Here is a 21,811-nt window from a genome sequence, read left to right on the forward strand (position 1 = left end):
TGATTTAGTATTTCATAATCTAAACCCTAACCAGGCCACATGAAGACATATTTAGATTTAATACATAGTAATAACACTGGAATCACTGGCTCATACATATTTTTCTTAACAAAATTAGTTTATGAATATAAACAATTACAACAATAAATAATAGAATATGTTGCTGCTTTTGGGATTATTATATGTAAATCAATTAGTATTTATTTTCTTCAGAAAAGTAGTTTACAAATACATATTATTATTATTATTATTATTATTATTATTATTATTATTATTATTATTATTATTATTATTATTATTATTATTATTATTATAAAGACAATAAATACCACAAAAATACAGTGAAACCCAGAGTTGGCTAAACAGATTTTACCAAAAAGACACAATATAAATAAAAACCTGATTTATTTACCAGACAGGAAAATAAATATTTACTATTAAACTATGAATATGAAATTTGACCATAAGTATGACCATCTGTCAGGGAGCATGTGTTCTTATCATCCCTGTTGGTCCTGCAAGTTCCACCAGCATTTCCAAACCAGTAGATGTCACTAAAGGTTAACAATATCTTTGCATTATAAAAGACTCACAACAGTGGCTCTGGTTGTCTCAAAGCGATTAGAGATTTAGTTTATTACATTATTTAAAGGGATCATTTGTGCTTCAAAATTGTTCTTTATTCTTTATTTATTTTTCTTCATCATCTGGTTCTGTTTCAACAAATTCACATTTTATTGACAGCAGCCTTGTTATCATCATCTGTGGATGGCAGAGAGATTCTGCAGATGCTCAGGATAATAAAAACTGTATTTTCCTTAAAAATAAATATAGCAACTGAGGAGTGTGTGGTGTGGATGTTGGTTCCTTTAGGCTGAAACTCGAGTGCCATAGATTCTATCTGACGACAGAGACAGTAACATCAGGGAAGATGAGTTGGAAGAGGAGAAAAACTCTCTGCTCTCTGGTGGTAACATCATGACAGCGTCCCTCAAACTCCACAAACAGTGTCTGCGTGTTCCCGCTCAGGGCGATGTGGTGGTGGGCGATGTGGTGGTGGGCTCGGGAGGCGTAGGTGGCTGAGAAAACCAGGGAGGGATGAGAAGGTTCTCGTGAGACAGCGTGTTTGTTTTCTCCGCCGGCTCGGTACTGGGAGCCAAAAAAAAAAGGAGGATGAAGTTGAACATGGAGTCAAAGCTGAGGTCATGAGTCTGAGGGGAAAGGAACATGTGTTACGTAACTTGACAGGATTGTGTGTCTTTGAGCTTTGCACTTAATCCAGTCATAGAGTTTATGTAATGTTATACTAAATCTGAGTCTTTTTCATTAGTTCATATTAATGCAACAGAGAAAATATCTACAATTCTATCCATGTTGAGATCTGCAGCTTTAATAATACATTTAATGTTTTCTAGATACACAAGGATGCTATGCAAAAACAGATTTCAATGTCAATTATGTGACTTTTAGGTCTTTGATCTTTCTAAATATATATATATATATTTCTTATACTTCAACAGTTTAAGGACAAACTGCTTTTCTATGTTTTTTTGTATACATTCTTATTTAGTTGTTTTATTGTATTTCTCATTTCATGCTTTTGAACGATGTGTTATGAGTTGATTTGTTATGAAATATCTTTATATAAATGAAATGACCTTGCCTGACTTTATAAAACATAACTTAAAGCCTAAACTATAATGAAAATAAAAGTTCTCAGTTGCTTCATTCTTTATCATAATCACGATTAAACATAATTCTCTCAGATTGGGACACAATCTGCAGTTGTGTTATAATGTAACTGCTTTCTTCCTCACTGCCCACGCACATCTGACAGGACGCTTATTGTTACGCCAGCCTACAGCAGTTGTTGTTGGAGCGCCATGCCTTTGTGCTTTCCCCATTTTGTCCGTCCAAAGCCACGCCTGAAAAACTGCCAGCACATGTGGACATCGCCTGGGATGAAACCCTTTCACTGCGTGCCACATCTCTCATCGTCACCCCCAATTTCCAACCCACCAAAAGCCCCCCCGCTCCTCCTCGCTCTCATGGTGGTATTTTCTCAAACTCCCAGCTGATCCATGGCTGGCGGGCCCGGACGAAATACAATAACTGAGGCTGAGTTGTCGTCAGGACTGTCAGAAGCCCAGAGGTGTCGCTGGACGGGGCGACGGTGAAGGACAAGCTTTTGAAAACTGTTAGCTCAGCTTGAGATTACATTGAGGGAATTTGTTTTTACACCAAACACAGCATGGCGGAGGCACCGGCCGGGCGAGGGTCTGTGGGGTTCAGGGTTGAGAAGCCTCTACCCAAGGTGCTTCATTAACCTCCTGCTAATCATGTTATTAATGAACGTGCATCAGGGCATCTAAACACACGGACACAAAATATATTACTCTCCAAAAACATTGCACACACAAACACAGAATTGTACCCATTGCTCCTCCATCACAGCGAGGAGGGTAGTCCAACAAATAGTGATTCATACTTTCGCAATTCTGTAATTACTGACCATTGTGTTTGATGATCAAACACACACACAGCTGTCTTTCCACTGTCCCTTAGTTACTTTGGCATCGACCGGTCCCCTCGCTGTCCGAGCCAGAATCCTCCTCTTCTTGCAGCCATCTGGGAGATGTTTGTGCAGCAGAGACGAGCTCGCTGCTCTGAAAGCAGCAGCTTATAAACACTACTAACTGTTTCCCACCTCTGCCTGCTCACTGACAGGACACACACACACACACACACACACACACACACACACACACACACACACACACACACACAATGGATGGTTTATGAAGATAAATACATTATAATACAGATTTTCTTTTTAAATAATCAGATCTCTGCATTAATCTGGGAACACAAGGCCATTTATAACACTGCAAATGCAACGTCTTTCATCCTCAAAACTGTTACTTTAAATTAGATTAAATGAAGATTAAGATTATGGTGAAGGTTGGGGTTAGACATGTAGATGTCCTGGTGCCCCCATGTGTCATTTATGTCCCTATGGTGGATAAAACCTGATGAAATGCCCTCTGTGGCGTCCAAATGTGCACGAAAACGTGAAATCTTTCTGCGGGTTGGTGCCCCACCGCATTCCACTGATGCCCTTTTTATTTGTGTCGCCCCTGACCTTGAATACGCCGCGGTGCAGATGTGATGGTTAGGCTTAGAGGGTAGGGAATGCATTGTGTCAAATATCCCTTTTCCATCACAGGAACTTTTCCTTTTTCTTTTGTAAACTGTGTTTCAAATGCAGGAACAAGAAATGCAATACATCAGTGCACTGCAGCTGTGTGTGTTGGTGTTCACTCTGCACTTAATCAGCAATTCAAGTCCTGCAGGTTTATCCTACACTTGGAAACCTTTAGTTTTTGTGCACCAAACACATGGAAATACCTGCAACACATTCTCAAGACCGTCGCTCTCACTACCCCTGGACGACTGAAGACGATGATCCCAAACCGCTTCCCCTCCGTGTGCAGTTGTTTGTGAGTATCGTCCTGTTTTGCTTCTGAACTCTACGTATTTCTCTCGACATCATTGCAACTGAGAAAAACCTCATTTCCGGGGTTTAAACAAAGGTTTTAAAGAAAGAATGAATAATAATGTTCCAATAGTTTTAGGATTGTTGCCTTCATTGAGTTTAAACTTACAACATTTAAACCCTGTGATAGTCATGAGCTCAGGTTTATAGCGCCGCCTCAAACATCACCATCAATTATTCATATTAAGTTGATCTAATCTAATGTCTCTGTGCACAACAAATGGTATTGTGAAAACCTGACCTATACACGTGTGTGTGTGTGTGTGTGTGTGTGTGTGTGTGTGTGTGTGTGTGTGTGTGTGTGTGTGAGGCACGGGATGAGACTGGAAGCGGGGGAGGAATTAATTTACGGGCCAACTGGCTCCCTGTGGTGCTGTGACATGTTTATCATGGAGCAGAAACACATGCTGTCAATGATCACTCGTTGTTTGAGTATCAGTTATCTCAACATTAAGGCCCATTAGTATTCTCTGGAAGTCAATTCAATTAGCGCTCTCCAGGGGCCTCGGGGCCACAACACCACATCAGTCAGGAGCGAGCGGCTGTCGCAAACCAGGGCGTCTTTGTGTGTGTGTGTGTGTGTGTGTGTGTGTGTGTGTGTGTGTGTGTGTGTGTGTGTGTGTGTGTGTGTGTGAGTTTAAATCTTAGAGGTTAAGAGGAATATACTGTATTTCACCTGTTTCTTCTTTGGGCTGATTTAGGGCTGAAATGTGGTTTAAAGTTAGAATGAAGACTATGTTTAGAAACATACACACATATTCTCCTTACATTAAGATATTTGTAACATATGAGTGACTGAAATGAATCCAAACGTAACAAAAGAGTGCGCTTTACTGTAATACATTTTTTCAATTTGTTTTTAGTTGCAATGCGTTGATGTTTATTCTCTTCAGATATGTGTGTGTGTGTGTGTGTGTGTGTGTGTGTGTGTGTGTGTGTGTGTGTGTGTGTGGATATTGTTTTGTCCTGCTTTGATTTTAGTGTCAGATACCGAAACGTAACTGTTGATATTTAGATTTCTCAAACCCTTTTTGTTATTAAACATTAATGTCACTGCAGGAAATGTATGTGGACACACACACACACACACACACACACACACACACACACACACACACACACACACACACACACACACACACACACACACACACATTTATATATATTATATAGTCACAACTATATGTATCTTTACTATGTGTTAATACCATAATGTGTTATAGTTATCTGATCATATATATGTATACACATAACTCCTCATTGATAGTTTGATCTCATTCTGTTCTGTATGTCTTTTACAAATCTTGCACTTTTTTATTTCTTATATTTGAGATTAGATTATGAGTTGAGCTGGATGGAGTCTTTATTAATGTTAAGGTGATAAGCAGGTAAATGGTGACTCCTTATGGGTGTACAGTGAAAGAGAAGTGTTTATGTATCTGTATGTGTGCATGGACACATTATGTGTTGGCGCAGCGCTGTGCGTCTACAGGTGCTGCAGTACTTCTGTTTCTCCCCGCAGGTCATCGTCATGGTAACACCCGTTTTAGGTGGACAGAACGACGGCCTTGGCCTCGTCTTAATCCTGGTAACACAGCTGCCCGGATTACCGGCGCACCTTGACCTCGAGCGTTTGAATCCCTCGCTTCCCGGGACAAAGCTGTCGGCCGGTTCACCTGCCGCTCTGCTGATGGAGAGATAACGTGAGGAGGAGACGTCGGGCCGAAGAGTCGGATACACATCAGGGATCATTTCACTCAGCTGCTGCCTCAGCAAGTCAGTGTCCTCCATCTTTTATATGATTCAGTATGTGCTGTTGGACTGATGGTGATGCCGCAGATACCCGTGAAGATGTTTAAGTAATGTGTTGCCATAAGGAATGTTTTGAACATACAATTCTCGCCTAAATGTCTCTTCTTATTAGAACTAATATCCTGAGGGATGTTGGAGATTATTAAAGGGTCATTCTGGCATTTTTCACACTGGGTCTTAATCTCATAATTGAGGCTGTTCTCCCTCACTGCCTCCCTCAGATTTAAAGATTTTGGAAATGCGGCAAAACAATATATATATATATATATATATATATATATATATATATATATATATATATATATATCAGCAAGCAGTATGAGCCACATAAAGCTTAATAAACTAAAAACTAAACTAAGTTTGAAGTAAATTCACCCCCTGGATCAGCTTCGTAGCTTTGTGGGGATGCTTTAGCTTTATAAGTTTACAAAATATAAACCTTTTCCTTGACTTTGCATTTACAAAATCTCTGCAAGGCAGGTGTCGAGTGCTCCGATCGTATATTCAGAATGTTTACAATTATGATGAAAAGCAGGTTGAAAAATATTTAGAGAATAAAAAAGAGGTTTAAAGCGTCACAAAGATTTATTGATGTTGATATTGATGATCTTCTCAGTCCTGCAAGCTTTCAATATTGTCCACAACCAAACAGATTCACAGGCAGTCACGTGAGGACTGTGAGCACACAACAATGAGAAGACGGAGGCCAAGCGGCGAGTTGAGAGAGAGGACATGATTGTTTCCTTTGGCCCTGTGCTGCGATTTCCTGCCCTGTGATCATTTCTTCCATATGATTAGGCCGATGTGCAGAGCATGCAGTCATATGACGGGCTTTGCTCCACGCCGGCTGTGCAGACAAATGAAGCAGAGCAGCAACAGAGTCAGCAGGCTAACACACGGAGGATTAGCTGCAGCAGAGGGACGACACACAGGTGACGATGGTGCTGTGAGAACACAAATGTCCAAATCACTCGGACCGAACATCAAACAGACTTCCCCCTGCCAAGCTCCCTCGTGCTAAGTCTGCGTAATGTCCGATTGAGCCCGAGCGTGAACAGAGTCGCTCCATGTCCGGAGACGAGTGGACGTGTTGAGGACGTTTCTGTCGCAGCTGGCGTGAAACAGTCATTTACACAAAGATGCCAAAGAAAATGTGGAACTGAAGACACGACAAGATTCAGGACGCCAGCTGATAGACGGCAAGAGACTCGGTTGTTTATGATCAAATTACAAACCGGCTAAATGATGGTGGTGTAATCTGCGTCATGTCGTGTCTCCTTTACGCAGGCGTGCTCGTATAATGACGAGTATTTCCAGTAAGTGAGAACATTTCAGACACGGACGATGTCCTGTCGTGTGCTACATGTGTGAAAGGGAAACTCCGGACACTGTGTGGACCTGAGTCTCCACATGCTGTCCGTTCATATGGGAACACAGATATAGCTTTAAGTGTCCTCATTGATTTAAAGCCTTAAAGTCCAAACCCTCAAACAAGCCTTTGAACAAAGGTTTGAAGAAAATGTGCTTTCTTTCCAAAAGTGTCATCACTCTTAAACTGGTCTTCACAAAGACAGACAAACAGCACACACACACACACACACACACACACACGCACACACACACGCACACACACACACACACACACACGCACATAAATCCAGACCTAACCAGCCCTGAGTAGGGTCTATGTAATATAATTAGCCCAAATCAGTGACCTCCTTTTCAGACCCTACACAATGCCAGAGGGGCCCTGCGCTCCCTCAGCAACGTCCCAACACACACACACGCACACACACACACACACACACACCTTCAAACTCCCTCGCCACCACCACTAACCTCCAGAGTCACCCAGCTGGGACTTTCTGGCTAATGGAGGCTGACAAACACAGAGAGAAGGACACACAGTGTGTTATGGTGTGTTTGTGTATAATAAAGATGTGAAGAGACTTCAGCCGGTGTGAAGGTTTCTCCATCACATTTCTACGGAGTAAACACGAGGGTGATTTGGTCATTCTGAATAGTTATGCTCAATCTCCACGTAGAAAAGATCTGCTGAATCTTTGGATCAAAGTCGTGTTACATTCGGATGGAAAGTTGACTAAAGTTCCACGGACGTGCGCTTTGTGTTGAAGAGGAGTTCAAAGTGACAGCGAGTATCATCATTAGTTTGTCCTCTTTTTGATATTGAGTGAACTAATGAGTCTGATGGATGAATGATAATGTACTTTTAGGTGTTTGCTCATTTGCATATTATTATTATATGTGTTTATCTACTTCCTATGTTCTTCTGCTGATTCCAACAAGTGTCCTTGAGGGGTCACCGTGAAATACAGAATACAGAAAGTTGCTGAATAAAAATAGAACAAAGGAGTAAAAGACAAATCTAAAAATACACAAGCATAGAAAGGACAAACTTAACTCAGTAACTCACTTTCTGCTTCGACAACATTGTTTTAATTACAGTAATCCGTAAGTGCAGCCACTCACAGGACACTTGTTGTAAACGACTGTTCATCCCCAGACTTCCCATCTCGCTCTCCTTCCACCTAAACGCTCTCATTACCGCAGCGTTTGGACTAATCCTCTTACTGCTGCAGACGTACCTGATCAAGTATTGGGGAAGCAATCTGGAAAGCCAATTGCTTTAATTAAGATGAAGAGTCCCTGAACGTTTGGTCATCCGTACACCACCATGCATGCAGTGTGTGTGTGTGTGTGTGCGTGTGTGTGCGTGTGTGAGTCCACCGCTGTGACTTACACACTCGACGAGGTTCTTCTGTCATTTGTCAACACTCTGACGGTTTAATCTTTCCTGCCTGTGCACGTATTAAAAGATTATGAGCGTTCTGCATGGCTTCATGCATGCCGCATAAGGGGTTGCTTCTTCTGGGCCTCTCACTTCATTCTCAGAGGGGGGGGCTGAGGCTGACGGGGCCATGGAGGAGCAGTGGAGGTGGTCGAGGTGGTTTGGGGGAATTTGGGGGAGTTTTCTCCGGTTGCTGATGCCAGAGAAACATTTGGAGAGAAATCTACTAAAGCTTTCGCCCCCAGATCACACTGTGTGGCTTCAGGGTGATGGGAATTCCAGTTCCTGAGAAGAAAAAAGTCTGAGTTACCCCCCCCCCCCCCCCCTCTTAGCTTCTGTTCCTGAACTGCTCGTACGCAGTTTATAATGATAATTGGCGCCAATTTACGAAAATAGACAGTGATTTTTGAAACAATGGCTCCCTGGGCGGCAGTGGCTCAGTCAGGAGGGGCTTGGACTGTGAGCCGTAGGGTTGCTGGTTCCAGTCACCGACCCGACCTAAAAAATGGAGTGTGACTGCTACTTCACCTCCTGCCCTGCCGTGGTGCCCTTGAGCAAGGCACTGGACATCCTCCTTCCCCCTTCAGAGCTGGAGCTCTTTGTCACTGGAGCGTAAACAGATATGGTATTGTGACACTCGTTCTTCCACTTTTGACGTCACAAGAGAAACGGTAACCACGAGTGTGCATGTTGTAACTAAACGTCTTGACTCAGGCCGGTCAGGAGCAGAACACAACAACTGTGACAAAGTCATCTATACAGACAGATTTAATGTTTGATTAATAACCGTTATAACATCTGCAACAGTTCACATCAAGTGCTTTTACTGTGTTTAGTGTTGACAAACACTCCCCCAGCGCCTCCTGCCACTGTGTGCATCTGTGTGTGTGTGCACAGTCCGATGTAAGGAGTGTATATTTCCTGCAGGCAGGGAGTGTGTTACTGTGCGTCTTCATTAGCAGACGGTCCAGGTACTGAGGCGAGGTGTAATCGGCTCTTTCAGCGCCCTGGCTGGCTGGCGTGCTGCAGTGATCTTTCAGCGGCTGGGCGTCCCACTAACACCTCTCTGCTCACTACAGTCCTTCAATTAGCAGTTTATTATTGCAGGGGCCCTCAGCTTCGGCCCCCGGGCTCATAGCTACATGCCAATGCGGCTACCGACAGTGTGTGAGCTTGTGTGTTTGAGAGAGACGGGGTGCCGGGGTGCAGAGTGACACCTTTCAGCAGCAGGTTTTTGATGAGATGTGCTGCGAGCTGGTTTTATGTATACGTGTTCCGAGTCCGGCAGAATATACACATCCACTGTGTCTGTATCCTCCACAGGAAGCCTGCCACATTGAAACATTGTGGAGAACTCAGTGCAGCATGGCAACAGGGCCGCCAACTTATTCGTTAAATATTTTATCTTCCTGTGACTTAGTTTTAGATTGACAAAGGAATGACATGAGAAAATCAATACCACTCTCATATCTGTGCTTAGCTTAGCATAAAGACTGGAAGCAGTGCGACGCACCTCTAAAGCTCTCCAAACAACCAGCCCAGTGTCTCCAGGAATCTCTATGCTGGAGCATTCTGCACCTTTCATTCTTAAACATGCAACATGCACGAGATAACATGCCCTGCAGGCTTGTTTGAGTTTCATGCTTCATGATATTGTAGAAGGTGAGAATTTCAAAACCTGGCATTTAATGTAAAAGTTCAGTTTTGCAGTATTGTCCAACATTAATATCTGGTAACACGTTTAATCTGCACACAAACATCCTGTTGTTAGTGTAACGATTTACATTTCTTTTGTGTTTGAGATTTCTTTTTAAACCTAACGTGTTACTTGTGAGCTTCAGAGGAGTTGGTAGATGTGTATTTGAACTTTCCCCCTGCTTCCAGTATTTATGCTAATCTGAGATAATCCCGTCTGGACTTCACACTTAACACGCAGACATCAGAATCTTCTCCTCTAACTCGCGGCAAGAAAGTGTTTTTCCCAAAACTGTCCCTCCAATGCATCGAATGCATCCATTGGTCATAGAGCCAAACTGCACGAAGCTTTTTCTCATTAATGTGCTGTTTGTAGTTTAAGTGCATTAAATAAAGGTCACTCAGATTATACAATGCAAATACAGGTGATACAAGAAAGCAGATTATGCTTAAATACAGTAGCATAATATGCATTTAGCATCATGTACAAATCCCAGACACAATGTAGTAAACCCTATATATTCTGTATATACAGTATATATATACATATATATATATATATATATATATATATATATATATATATATATATATATATATATGTATATTGACAAACCTGTCATTCAGACATTCATAAGCAACACATTTAGTACAAAATCCCGATCCTATCATCGTATTTCATTATCAAAACCATCTGTCATCGTCGAGTCCTCTGCAGAGAATCCAGTAAAGACACTTTCACAGATTACAGATTTGGACGAGAGCACATTTTATGTTTCTGCGTGGAGGGATTAACGCAACATTACAAATAGTTTGAGTTTTCACTGCAGAGGTCTCACACCTCGCTGCTGCTCTGTGTTTACTTTACTGTGTGGGAGACACACACACACACACACACACACACACACACACACACACAGAGCTGCAGCCCCCCTCGCTCTCTGCTGCCAATGCGCTGCTGGTTAGATATTGTTAGGATTCCATTTGCCATTTACATTTTCTCTGCTTGACATAATTGAGGAATGGATGCTCTTATGAAAATTAAACTTGCAGTCCTCCTGGGTTACTGTAACCCTGTTAAAATGTAATGAGATTCTTTATGCGTCGTCCTGTGATTTTTTTATTAAATAGAATATCAGTATGACTAATTCCCCTGCCCCAAATGTGGACTGGGACACCGCATTATTGATAGGCCAGTGCATAAGTGGTCTCTCTTGGCCTGCCTCTAATGGCCTAATAATGCATTATACCAGTATCAGTGGGCCTGCGGCTTGCAGTGCTTATTGTCGTTATTGAAAACACCTGGGCGGACCATTCATCAAGGTTAAATCACCAGGGCCCATCCGTTCATTAGGCTGTCAGTAAACATCTTTATTTAGTTTCGGCTGCCGATACTGACAGGACAGAGGCACGAGGAGCCCTGACGAGCAGCTGCGGCCCCCGAGCGTCCAGGAAGACACGAGGACACGAAGCCACAGAGCCGGGGCCATGGCGAGGCTCCTGGCCCGCGGTTGGTCGGCGACCGCCCGGACCGAGCCTCCCCTGTCAATTGGAAGGATGAGCGAGCAGAACGGATTAGGTTGGCCGTTCCTGGAATAGAGGCATTTTACGATAGCTGTGCATTCGCTGTGCATATTTATCTTCTTCTGATGATTGTTTTGAGTGTAAGCAGAGGGAGAGGCTGAAAAACTGTCGGGCAATCTCAGGGAATTTGGAGCCACCCCCCCCCCAGCGTGACGGATGGCTCGAGGCCCTAACGAAGAAAGATCGGCCGGGCAGAAGAACCAGTGGAGAAATGATTAACCTCATTGACTCCCATCTTTACTTAAAGAGCAACTTGACAAATCATCACTGCAGCGGCTGAAGGCAGCAGGTTTAACATATTCATACTAAATACCTCTAATACAACACACACCTGCTTGAAGAACAGTCCCATTACAATCATGAGTGGCAGGTGAAACAAGTTTAATGATCTGAAACCACAAACATTCATCTTGATCGGCAGTATTGGTGAAAAAAAGATTAAAAAATACCTTTTTTTATTCAGTATAAAGTCGTTTATCACGTAAAGTCTAAATACAAGGGATTTAAATGTAAACACAAAGTATGTTTGAATCAGTTTTTAAACACTGACTTTAATTAATTACCAACAAACCTTTGAGCTCACACTAAAGAATAAAACATCATTAAGCTGCAACAGGACAAAAGACTCATTTGTTTGATCCGTGGCCCAAACACAGATAAATAATTCATCGTCCGCTCATAATTAATTTCTTTACAGCCGCTGGACTCTTGTAGCAGAATTGGACAATTTAATGAATAAATTAAAGGCAGGTTTGAGAGAATAAGTGACGTCTACTGCTGTGTGCTGCAACACTAATGGGACCTAATAGGGTTGAGCGTGACGTTAGCCATTCATTCAGAGGAAATTGCAACAAATTAAGCAGATGGGATAAAGTTTCAGACCTTCATTTAAAAAAATAAAAACTAAAACCGAGCTCAGACTGTTGTATTGGTTCGGATTCTAATCTGGAAAATGGGCTAAAAATGAAATGCTGCCTTCACTGGCTTTTAGTAGGTTCAACATAAATGATGAGGGTGAATCCTGCGTCAGATTACAAAAGCACGCTGGTAAAGAATTTGCTGACTTGTGGTGCAGTGAAACAAATGATGTGTTGCTTCATCAGTTTATCACCGACTCTCTGCGCTTTGCACTCGACTGACTTTAAGTTTCTTCGTCTTATTGTCTCTGAGCAGGGAGATGAACAACATGTTGCAGCTGCACAGTCCACCATGAGACACTGAGCACATGATGAGGCCTTCACACAGCACATCATGTTGCATGTAAATAAAGTGTCTGTGTTTCAAACCTCTGCGTACTTTCATTAGAAACGTATAGAGAAGATACAACTTCTCTCAAAACGTAAGGAACAATGCAGTTCCCATCATCTTTAGAGCAGGCGGACTCTGAACATTATTATAATAAGTAATAATAGTTTGATAAAGGTCCGTGGTGGATAACAGTTTGTGAACTCTTACTTTAAACATCCAACGTTTTACTCCCACGGCCTTTTCCTTTACCTTCAGATTACACGATGAGCTGCACACACAGTTCAAAAAATAAAAATGGACGCTCAGCAGGTTACTGTGAAATATTGTTTCACATTTTTTACTTGTGGACAGAGACAGAACAGGAAAAAGTCAGAACTGGATATGCAGACAAAAGAGCTTTGTGTCACCGTCCAGAGGCCACACACACACTCACACACGCACACGCACACACACACACACACACCTTTGGCACACTTGGAAGAGACACCACATGTGAAACTGGCGGCCAGGGGTGTTGATGAATTGATGTGGCGGGCAGCTCTTCTGCTGCCAAGTCGGGACACACAGCTCGGATTCATGGGAACCAAAAGTTCCAGGGAACAATATATCTCTCATAGGCAGAAAGCAGGGAGTGGGGGGGGGGGCGTTAAAGAGCTGCGCACGTCTGTCACTGAGCTGGCCGGGCCTCAGACCAAACACAAACAAACTGAATCAGCTGGAATCAGATGCACACACAGTCATGTAGATCAGAGTCTCACACACACGGTTCAACCGAATACCTCACACACTGCACGTAAGAGAGTTTCCTCGCGCTGTACTCAACGTCTGAGGAGATTCATACAAAATAATGTGTGTTTAATATAATCTCTGTCAAAAATAAACTTTTATTCAAGTTTGAAGAACAAATTGTGTGAAAATATCTTCTCAAAACCAAAATGATTGAATGAAGACATTTACTGTTGTGCACCTTCACACACACACTTTAAATATAGAGAATATTCCCATACATTACATTTGGGAATAAGTACATCTCTCTACTTAAGTACAATTTTGAGATACTTGTATTTCCATCCAATGCTTCTTTATACTTCTACTCCGCTTCGTTTCAGAGGCAAACATTTGTTTTTTTTAGTCCACTACATTTATTTTGACACTTCAACACTTTTCTGTTTACTGAGCACTTTTACTTTTGATACTTTAAGTACATTTAGCTGATAATACTTCTGTACTTTTACGTAACATTTTGAATTCAGGACTTTTATTATTATTATTATTATTTAAGATTTGATTATTTCTTCCACAACTAGTTTTTAGCCTCTCACAATAAATGAAAGCTTTATTTCTCTGTACTACAAAAAAAGAAGAAGATTATACTGAAATTCGGAAGTGAATTTGCAAAAGGTTTGTTTAAATATTTCCTAGTTGTGGTGTTGGATCGATTCAGAAATGTGTTATAGTTACTCCTCATGTTATTGTCTTTATCTTTGCTTTTTGTTTTAGCTGCAGCTGCCTGTCAAACCCTGCAAAAACATAGTCAATATAAAAAACAGTTAGTTTACCCTGACTGGGAAATACATGTCATTCCACCTTTGACCTCTAGGGGGAGATAACAGCATGAAAAGCATCCAGACCGGAGACAGCAGAGACTTCAGAGAGGAAGGTCTGCAGACACAAGAGGAACATATTTCTACTCACTCCTGTAGTCTCGTCAAGATATCTTCAAGAAACCAAAAGTCTGGTATCTTATAATCCTCAATACGTCAAATTATTTCCCTCGTGATAAATAAAGTATCTCTCTCTCTCTCTCTCTCTCTCTCTCTCTCTCGTCTCTCTCTCTCTGTCTCTGTCTCTCTCTCTCTCTCTGTCTCTGTGTCTCTCTCTCTCTGTCTCTCTCTGTCTCTCTCTCTCTCTCTGTCTCTCTCTCTCTGTCTCTCTGTCTCTGTCTCTCTGTCTCTCTCTCTCTGTCTCTGTCTCTGTCTCTCTCTGTGTCTGTCTCTCTCTCTCTTCTCTGTCTCTGTCTCTCTCTCTGTCTCTCTCTCTCTGTCTCTGTCTCTCTCTCTCTCTCTGTCTCTCTCTCAGTCTGTCTCTGTCTCTATCTCTCCTCTCTCTATCTGTGTCTCCTCTCTCGTCTCTGTCTTCTCTCTCTCTATGTCTTGTCTCTGCTCTCTGGTCTCTCTCTCTCTCTATTGCTCTTGTCTCTGTCTCTTTCTCTCTCTCTCTCTCTCTCTTCTCTCTCTCTCTGTCTCTCTCTCTCTCTGTCTCTCTCTCTCTCTATATGTTTCTATCCACAGCCTCACCTGCAGTTACCATGTAACTCACTAAATCCTGCTTTTTCCTCGTGGAGAGAGCCGTGTCAACATATTTCCTCGAGCATCTGGAGACAGACACGAGCAATTAAAAGCTGTTAAGTGACCTTGTTTGGCAGCAGCAGCACGCGGGACAGCAGCTCTGCTGGCAGAGCGAGACTGAGGGGAGAATGAAGCCTTCTCGACAGCGTTCGTCATCCCGGGGCCCCCGAGAACTTCTGAATGAGTAAAATGATTTGATTATGTTGAGGCTAATGACGAGGGGCATACTTAAATCCATCTCCACGGTTTTCCTTGCTTCTGCCCCTGATTCAGCGCGCTGTCAGCAGCTTGTTAGGCGGGTTTTTACTGCAGTACCTCAGCTCACTGCCTTGTCACAAGAATACTGAGAGAACAGGGAGGTGTAACAAGACAGGGAGGAAGACACCAAGGTTTGAGCTAAACCACTGCGTACAAATACTCACAGTACAGTAACACGTGCAGACTTAAAGTTTAACTACTTTATATATACTTTGGGTCATTTGTGAATTTCACCTCCTGGGGTCAATAAAGCTTTATCCTAATCATCGTAATTTATTTGGTGATTATATTATGTGTTATTAATTTGAACTAACTTAAGTTATCAATATATATATATAAATATTTATATTTATATATATATATATGTATAAATATATCCATCAGAAAGCAATCCAAAGTGCTTTACAGACAACTGACAAGCTAATAAGACAAAAATAATCTCATTGTACTGTACTGTAGTTACTATAGTAAACCATGTTTCATATCAAAGCTGAGAATGTGTGTGTGTGTGTGTGTGTGTGTGTGTATGTGTGTGTGTGTGTGTGTGTGTGTGTGTGTGTGTGTGTGTGTGTGTGTGTGTGTGTGTGTGTGTGTGTGTGTGTGTGTGCTAAAGATAAAAGTACCCACTATGCAAAATGTCTCCTGATACATAATTAAATGTTATATAACTACATTGTTACTAATGTATCGATGTGTAAACACTTTACTGTTATTGCTGGTTGGAGTGAAGCTGATACTTTTAAGTGTTTTATACTATCGGGTAGTTTAGTCCAAAGGTTCCCAACCTGGGGGTCGGGGCCCCTCTAAAGTGTCACAACATTCATGTGGGAGGTCAGAAGTTGATAAATGGTAGTAAACATGTTTTTAAAGTGTTTCGACTTCTAATCTTTGTGAGCATTTGGATGATTAATAAGTGAATAGTATCTACAGCTGTCATATGCTGTGTAAATACTAAAGTACCTCACAAGTACAGTACTTGAGTAATAATCTTAGTTACTGGTTACTTAGTCCTCATTTCCACAGCAGGGTCCGACTTAACTTGACTCGTCTTTACTCACTTTTGGTACCAGCTAACTTTTGATAGTGGAAAACCAAAAAAGAGAAAGTTGAGTAGAAAGAAATTCTTTCCATCTTGTTTGTTTAATCCGTAAAAACAACAGTTTGCTGTGTTATGATCGGTTAAATGCCGAATTATTTCTTGGCCAGGACAAGAAGAGTTGCTGAGCAACCTGTCCTTAATGCATTAAATATTACAAAAGGTCAGCAGTGGTTTGGCGTGTTTAAGTCAGCTTGTCAGGATAAACCACCTCTCAGACATAAAGATGTTAGCATACCAATGTTAATGTCCCTGCAGAAGTCAAGACAAACCACATGGAGACATAAAGTCACTTCTCCTGTAATTGACAGAATTTTAATACCAGGAGAAAAAGTGAACAATCAGCAGCATGTCGAGCTCGTCCCGCCCCGCACTTTAAGTGACATATCAAAGGAGTCAAACAAAGCCGGTGTCTGACAGACAGCGACCTCTCCTTCCTGCCCGTCAACACAACAAAGACACCGGGCGTCCATTTACAGGCAGCTGCCGCTCGGCACACGGCACGAGACCGCCCTCCAACAATCTGAAACCAAACGAATTACTGTAAAGAAAAGAAAATCACGTTAGGGACGAGAGTGGACGTGAAGAGGAATCACGGCCTCTTGTTCTAATATTAGCGCCGCTATTGTTGTAGGTGAAGCCGGGCCTGCTGGGAGCTCTGTGAATGGTCGTAATACGCGAGCAGTTGTGTCATTGTGATTAAATCTTGTACTCGGGACAATGTGCAGAATAATTTGTGTGTGTTTTGTTGTTGCGTGTGTATTCTCCCAGATGCATTAGGTCCAATCAGTGGACGTCAGTTGTCCTGTTACTGTCTCATCCACTGGTGTGTGTGTGTGTGTAACAGGATTACACCAACGTATTGGGATGATATTAAGCTTTTATTCAATATCAGATATCGGCCGGGCGCTGTTGTAACTTGACATAATGATGGAGACAAAAGTCTTACAGCCTGTAAAAACTACACGTTTCATTATAATTGTAAATTGTGTTTCTTTAACCATCATATACGTCATAAAAAATAAATCACATAATATACACACACACACAAATACATACATACAAAGTGTTTGTGTCTTTCAGATATTCTCACTCAACACATTTTTAGGTTTTAAAAGAGACTTTAGTTGGTCGAGATTATGGCTGCAACAAACGACTATTTTCAATATTCTTTAAAAAAATGTTTAATCAGTCCATGAGTCAATATAACTTAGAAAGAATCTGAAAAAAGCGTTTAATTCTGTGAGACTAACACTCCAAACACCCAAACATTTCATCACATCCTAAGGATTAACCAACTGTCAAAATTAAAATTTTCATCCTGACATATATCAGTAAAAAAATCTGTGTCAGCTCTCAAAAACGAAATCAATCAACACTTCTGCATGGTAGTGTGTGTGTGTGTGTGTGTGTGTGTGTGTGTGTGTGTGTGTGTGTGTGTGTGTGTGTCTTCCTGCATCACAACCTGTGTCTCCGTGTTATCCACACTTCCTCGTCCACCGCCGCAGGTCACGCCGATGAAAAAGACAAAGCGAGAGCGTGCAGAGCGAGATGGAAGAAGAGGAAGAGGAAGGAGGGGAAAAAAAGAAACGTTTCACCGCTTTCAGAGAGACTCCATCGGTGAGGAGCACCCCCCCACCCCCCCTCCACCCCCACCCCATCTCTCTAATCACATTACCCAAGAAAACTTTTACTTATGGCTAATGGAATTCGCTTAAAATTGAACGGCTGGGGCGAAAGTAGATTTGCATTGATCCAGATATGTATAGAGCCAAAGTCAGTCTATCTATTCTGTGAGGGAATTAAAGGCCGCTAAGCCTATAGAGCCAGACTGTATAATCCTATGTTAAAAGATCAATACTGGCTGGAACCCACGTGAGCTTTCCTCATTGTGTGTGCTGTTGTGTGTCTGCCTGAATATACAACCTGTGTGTTTCCATCCAGAATGTATATTTTACCTGTAAATCCTTCAGTTTGTGGCGCTGCGCTGCTCGTGTCCGGCCCTGTTTCATCATGAAACGGGCTTTTTTGGGGCGGGTTGAAGGGGTGTGGTGGGGATTTTGCAGTCAAACTGTTAACACTACACAAATAAGCCCTGACTGCCCAGCGTTTATTTAGTCTGACACCCATCGTCTAGTGTGCCCTCTGACAGCTTTCACCCCCGGGAAGAGCAGACTGAGTTGGCAGCCAAAATGTGGCGGGTGCAGCTTCCAGGAGCAGAAACCATCTGGACATGAAATGCGACGCCACAATGCCCGCCTCCTGCACATTGCAAAGAAAACATGCATTGCTTCACACTCATGATGCATCATTTATATTATGTTGCAGCATTCAATGTCTGCTTATCATCGACTGTATAGTTAAGAATAGGCAGCTACAGATCAAGGTTAGGTAAAGATCATGGTAGCATGTAAACAAATACTACAAGTCTGCAGTGCAGCTCCCAGTCAAAGTAGGAGGTCGGAATTTCCCAGTTGAATTTTCCAACTTTGACCTCCAAGCGTTCCAGGTGCACGACGCCAAACGTAAACAAAAATATGATGTTTTTTTGGCACAGCGGCTCGTCTCTTGGTGTTAAATAGTGATGTAACTAAGCGTTACTCGTCAGCTGTGCTCCTGCAAAGCTGCATCTGAAGGTAATCTGCAGTGAATGTTGTATATTTCCTAAGATTTGTTTTGTTTTTAACGTTTCCCGGGTAACGTTTGTGCAGAGAAGTTAACTTTTCGGACATTATTCACCGTAACAAGCTACTAATAACATTAGCAACATGCTAGTAATGCTATATTCTTTAAACTAAATACAGACAAATATACTTTACGTTGCATTTACAGGTACAAGTAGGAACACCCACTTTGAGCCTTCCCATTGCACTTCTTCTCGTAGGATATCAGACATTTTCGAGTTGACTGGAATGCAGCATTAGGTACAACTGTGCTTTGAGCTAAATGCTAGCATGCTAACATGCTAACGATGACAATGCTGACACACTGATGTGTAGCAGGTTCACCATCTTAGTTTAGTTCTAGCATGCTACTTGCTACATGCTACTTAGCACTAACACAAAGCACTGCAGGTATTTGGTCTTAAAGCAAATTTACTGCAAGTTAAAAATGTCAACCTGCTGGTGGCGCTTGAAGAAATTCAGATTCCTCCTCTGGGGAACATGAATCCGTATAAAATGTCAATCTATCAAATGGTTGTTGAGATATTTCAGGACTGATGTTGATGGACTGACCGACCAAAAGCCAACATCATGTCTGGTGTCACCTTTACTTGTTTCCATGTTACATAAACACCACACAACTGTAGTAACAGTGACACCACTCACCAAGTTAATCACATACAACCAACAAGGTACAAACAGGGTAAGAAACACGAGCAGGCAGACGATTAGTTTACAGACCAACTTGAAGTCAAAACGTGAAGAATGACCATTATAACTTCTTAGTTTACCGATCAACAGTCTAAAACCTAAAGATATAACAACACACCACCAGTGGTGGGCCGTCAGGGCCAGCAAGGCCTTCTCTGCTGGCCTAAACATCATCAGAACATACATTTCATTTTTAAATGAAATCTGCCCTGAGGCCTTCAGAATCAACAGTGCGGGCGCCTGTCGCTTAAAGTGAACAGAGACAAAACTGTGGCGTTAACCAATCAGATTTCGAGTTGGGGACACCGGGGCCAGCTATCAGGCGTACGATAACGTCAGCACGTGCACGTCTTTTGATTGGATACACACTATTGAGAGGCGGAGCTAGCAGAGCTAGCAAACTTTGAACGAGCTAATTTGTCTAGATTTCTACAAGCTGTTCTTTTTCAACCCACAATGGCCTGAAGGAGGAGAAGAGATCGATTTGGTCGCAGATATAATTACAACGCCATTTTCAAGACGAACTTTTCAAGAAAAGATAGACATCGTGAGAAGAGAACGGCCAACCCTGACGCTAGCAAGCCGCAGCTGGGAAAAGGGTTTGTCCGCCACTTTCAAATCACTAACTACGAGCGGTACCCCCGGCTCACAGCCTCCGAGAGGCACTGCAAGTTGTACTGCTGGGAATGCTATTTACAACTAAATGTTTCGTAAATATTAATATAACTCTGTTGTTAGGGTGATGCAACGCCCGGTTATACTGCGTTTCTGTCTAAGTGTATAGTTTCTAGAGCCATGGCGTCATAATGATGGTATTAAGAGGTGGAATAATTCAGGTAGGACTGTGTAGGACATCACTGAAGGCCTAGGTGTGAAATGCACGGCCCACCACTGCATACAACACATGCACATGTTTGTGAAGCTACAACCAGAGTCGAGTTCAGATAATGATCGAAATGATGCACAAAACTACAAAAATAAGATCCAATTTGTAATAAACCCGAATTATCCTTAAACCTCACAGATTTCTTGCAGCTTTCTGTTATCACTAAATGTTCCTAAAGTGTATTCGCTCCATTATTATCTGAGCAAAGCTTCCGGAAAGAGTTCTGTCTTTGCATGTGCTTAACATGGAATCAAAGAGCGAGATTAGCTAAGTGTTCAAGCGTAATCAAATCACAAGGTTTTAACTGGGCAACATTGATCAGCTCTGGAAAATAATTCCTCCTGCCAGTCCATCAATCTCATCCATATTCACTTCCCCCCCCCCCGCAAACATCTCCACGGTCCCCCACCCCCCCGCAAACCCTGAGAATGTGCTAAATGACCTCACACACTGACAGCGTCGCCACACACACACCCGATAGTGACCTCATTGATGAGCCGGCTCCTGCCAATACTGACGCAAACACACACTCACACACACACACACACATACACACGCACAGACTCATCAGTCAGGAGGTCACAGCGAACCCATCATCATCACACCGGCTGCAATGGGCAGCAGCAGCAATGACATTGGCGAATCTGATGACTAAGAAAATCCAAATATGAGATTAGTCCCTCTGACTATCCTGCTCCTAAGTGCCACTCCACACAAATGGGGCCCTAAGAAGATAATAACCGTACAATTGCTTTTATAGGGATGGAGTTATTCAATTACAAGCCTCCTGGAGTGAAATGTTGCTATAACTGTCCCACCGGCTGGGAGAGGAGAGCTTTTGAACAATCTTTGGAAAGAAAAATAAATCTGATGGGGAACTTTCCATGAGGATGAGAAGAAATGTGTTTATGTGTGAGAAGATATATATTCCCAGTACAACTGCAGCCTGACCTCTTGACCGCAAAGCAGCTTAGAGTTTGAATACCTTGCTGAAGGGCTCGTGGTGGGAATAATGGAGGAGTTTCATTTTCATGCAGAAATGAGCAGGTTTTCATCTGCGTAAAGATACATGACTATTTACGTATTTCTATCAGTATTCATTCAGTTCATCTAAAGCACCACCCTGCAGCACAACTGTGCAACAC

The sequence above is a fragment of the Cottoperca gobio genome, chromosome 16 (genome assembly GCF_900634415.1).
Source record: "Cottoperca gobio chromosome 16, fCotGob3.1, whole genome shotgun sequence".
NCBI lineage: Eukaryota > Metazoa > Chordata > Actinopteri > Perciformes > Bovichtidae > Cottoperca > Cottoperca gobio.